The sequence below is a fragment of the Tympanuchus pallidicinctus genome, unplaced genomic scaffold, assembly GCF_026119805.1.
Source record: "Tympanuchus pallidicinctus isolate F22 unplaced genomic scaffold, pur_lepc_1.0 scaffold7, whole genome shotgun sequence".
Taxonomy (NCBI): Eukaryota; Metazoa; Chordata; class Aves; order Galliformes; family Phasianidae; genus Tympanuchus; species Tympanuchus pallidicinctus.
This window is the reverse complement of record NW_026294791.1, coordinates 29,168,226-29,171,586: the sequence shown is the minus strand read 5'-3', so window position 1 is coordinate 29,171,586 and position 3,361 is coordinate 29,168,226. Positions and strand designations below refer to the sequence as shown.

General features: G+C 51.6%; 1 long non-coding RNA gene across 1 annotated transcript; it reads right to left on the bottom strand.

Moving 5' to 3' along the window:
- Positions 1–410: 410 nt before the first annotated feature.
- Positions 411–1,205, bottom strand: LOC128072473 (uncharacterized). The gene is made up of 2 exons (XR_008202270.1): positions 1,086–1,205; positions 411–600 (listed from the first exon to the last, which is right to left on the bottom strand). It is a non-coding gene; the product is annotated as an uncharacterized LOC128072473 (long non-coding RNA).
- Between the last annotated feature and the right edge of the window lie 2,156 nt (positions 1,206–3,361).

The following is a 3,361-nucleotide window of genomic DNA, read 5'->3' as shown; positions in this document are numbered from 1 at the left end:
AGCCTCGTGCAAACCGGAGGGCTGCAAGGGATGGCAGGCTTTTGGGGTAAAAGCAACAAAGGGGGAGAGGGAGGCACAAGAAGGGGAAGCAGGAATGGGAACTGGTTAGGGGAGGAGGAGGAAAGCAGTGTGGCTGAAGTGTTCAAGATGTGATGGTGTGTTTGCATGGCAGGTGGAAGGGTGGTGGGCTGTAAATGTGTGTGTGGCACAGGAAGTGGAGCGGAGTGCAGCGGTCAGGTCCTCCCTGGGCAACGTCAGGTGTCAGCAACAGCAGGAGCACTTGGAGCACTGCCTTCAACAAAAACAGTGCCAGGATGGCAGCTTGGTGGTCTGAAGCTGCATAGTTTCTACTCTGGACCGGTAGTAGTGCAGTAGCTCATGGAATGCCACTGGACAAATCAGGCCATGTGCTCTTTGTCAGTCTCTAATTGCGACTATTTTTTATTGACCACAACCAAATTTGGAGTGCCAAGTAGGGCGGCATTCGGAACACTGCCCTGTAACACCACGCACTGCAGCTGCTGCCTTCTGCTGCTCTTCCTCTCAGTCCTTCAGCTGCAGCTTCTGCATAATCTCCACAAGGCTGTTCATTGCGGATCACTGGAAAGAAAGAAAACAAGTATAGAAATAGGACAGAAACAATCTAGGGAGATCTCATGAAGAAAGTCTGATCAGTAAACCTTCCAGAACGGCCCCATGTGGAACAGCATGTTCCTGACATTCAGGTCGCTGACATTACTTCCCAGAACAGCTGCCTATGGTAAGATTCATGCTCTGCTGGGGGAACGAGGTTTCTAAAGTCACAGTGCCTGACATGGCAAGGCTCTTTATCACAGCAAAACCCTTCAGCCGTTACTAATAGTGTCCTTCTCAAGCTGGAGGAAGGCATCCAAGCTCTCCTGGGCAGCTCTCACTGACAAATGATTTCCTCAAACACACAGTTGGGTGTTTTTCTATTACATTGCTTGCCCTGGGACTCTGCAATAACTTTCATGTCTGACAGACGGTGTCACAACTGAGCACAGCACAACAGTGTCACAACTGAGCACAGCAAGAGCCGTGTCTTGCGCTCACCAAGGACTCACCTGTGCATGCGCAGCGGCAGCTCTCAGAGAAATCTTCAGTTCCACGCTCCTCTCTTTTTGTCGTTGTCTTCTCAGCCAATCGGAGCAGGAGGCGCTACTGCTGACCAATAAGAGAATGGAGGCGGGCCGGAACTGCTGCTGACCAGTGAGAGGCACGAACTGACTGGAAGTTCCTCTAACCAATGAGAGGCAGGGGCGGGGCGGAGCGGCTATTGGGGACGGGCTGCCTCGGGATGCTCTCTGTTGCCATGGGGGATGGGATTGGGATCGGGAATATGGGAATGCAATTGAGATGAGGGATTGAGATTGACAGGTGGGTGATGGGCTTGGGATGAGGGACTGGGAATGAGATTTGGAATTGGGATTGGGATGTGGGATATAGGATGTGGGATTGAGGTGTGGAATGTGTGATTGGGATGTGGGCTGTGGGGGTATGGATATGGGATGGGATATCAGGAATTGGGATATATATGAGATGGACTTTGGATATGGGACTTGAAATGGATACGGGATCATACAACCGTGGAATCACTCAGGTTGGAAAAGAGCTTCAAGATCATTAAATCCAACAACAACCCAACCATACAATCGATCTGGTCTGTGCAGGTCCCTCTGCAGCGCCTTTCCCTTCGGCAGGTCAGCTCTCCCTCCCAGCCTTGTGCCAACTGTGAATGCACTGAGGGTGTCCTTAATCCCCTCATCAAGATCATTGATAAATGTGTTCAATAGAAGTGGCCCCAGCACTGAGCCCTATAGGGCAGCACTGGTGATCGGCCGCCAGATGGCAAATCCTGCTGTATGTACAGAGTTGGTTGGGTCCCTGTCAGGACCCAAACTGGCAGGAGCCAAACAGTGTGGGGGCAGAAGGGCTGTGGTGTGGGAGGTATCTTTATGCCTATCTGCACAGCAGGCCCAGCCGCACCTGCTTCACCTCTCCATGGGAACTGCCCCTGCTGGAGTCTCTTCTGGCCACAGTGAGCCAGGATGATTCCCCTTCATCTGTCCATGCCTGCTGCCCATCCCCACAGCAATTCATGGGCAGCGCAGGAGAGCTGTGTGAAACGCCCTCTGCATCCCACTGCACAAAGGACTGCAGGGAAAGAGGAGGGCTGGGGCTGCTGGTGGCAGCTAAGGGAGACCATGGGCCATCTCTGGGCCCCATCCTGCCCTGGAGGGCATGGGGAGCTGGGGGGCTGAGATACGGCACAAATGACTGCAGGCAGAGATGTGGCAAAGGGAACACAAAGCTTTTAATAATGTATCATGGAAAACAATGAGTAACAGTAATGACAATAATCCTAAAATTCCCATCCACAATGGTTGATGGCCCAGATGACGTCTCATCCCACTGCCATGATGACTCCAGAAGATGGCTCGGTTCTGGAGGGGAGGGATGGGGCCACTGGCAGTTCCCCTGGAACACTGCCTTATGCTGCGGGGCTGGCGAAGAGAGCAGGGTTACAGGTAGCCATACTGGTCGGCTATGGTCATGTCTATCTCCCGCTGCACCAGGAACTGCATGGGGCCGATCTTCATCTACTGGGCCGCCCGCTGCCGCTGCTGTGGCTGTCCTGCTGAGGAGCTCCTTGTGTTCTTCTGCAAGTGCTCCCCAGCATCACTGCTGCCTCCACTGGTCCGTTAGCCTGCACTTCCTTCCTTCCATCAGCAGCTGCTCCTACTCTGACCTTCATTCACACTGGATGCCGTCCACTTCTAGCACCAGCTGACCTGCGAGACAGAGAAAGGAAATGTGGCATTAGCACAAATGCAGAAGCCTGAGGCTGTGCCATCACCACATACTGCAGCCTTGGGAAGTCAGCTGCAACTGCAACCTTTGTCAGAAGTAACGCAGGCACCATAAATTAAGTGTGACTTCTGAACTGACGTAATTGCCACAATCAGAAATAAATACTGAAGTCGCTTACTTAACTGTACATGGTTACTTCTGAATTCTTTTGCTTTTGGGAAAACACGAACTTGGAATTGAAAGGTACAAGAAAAATGAGGAGCACTTGGCAACTCATGCAAACTGAGCAGTGCAGGGAAGATTGTTGCATTTCTTCTTCTCCTGGCCCAGAAATGAATTTTCCCACTTTAAAATGAAAGGAGAAGAGCCTGGTGTAGAGTAGACACATTACAGTCTCACATCATGGGGAGAAACTGGAGAGTTCTTGTGGCACAAAGCACAGGGCTGTAGAAATTAAGGTTGCCTGTAAGCTTTAAAACAAGATGAACGATAAGGTTAAATGCAGAACATCAGCACTTCCTGCAGAGCA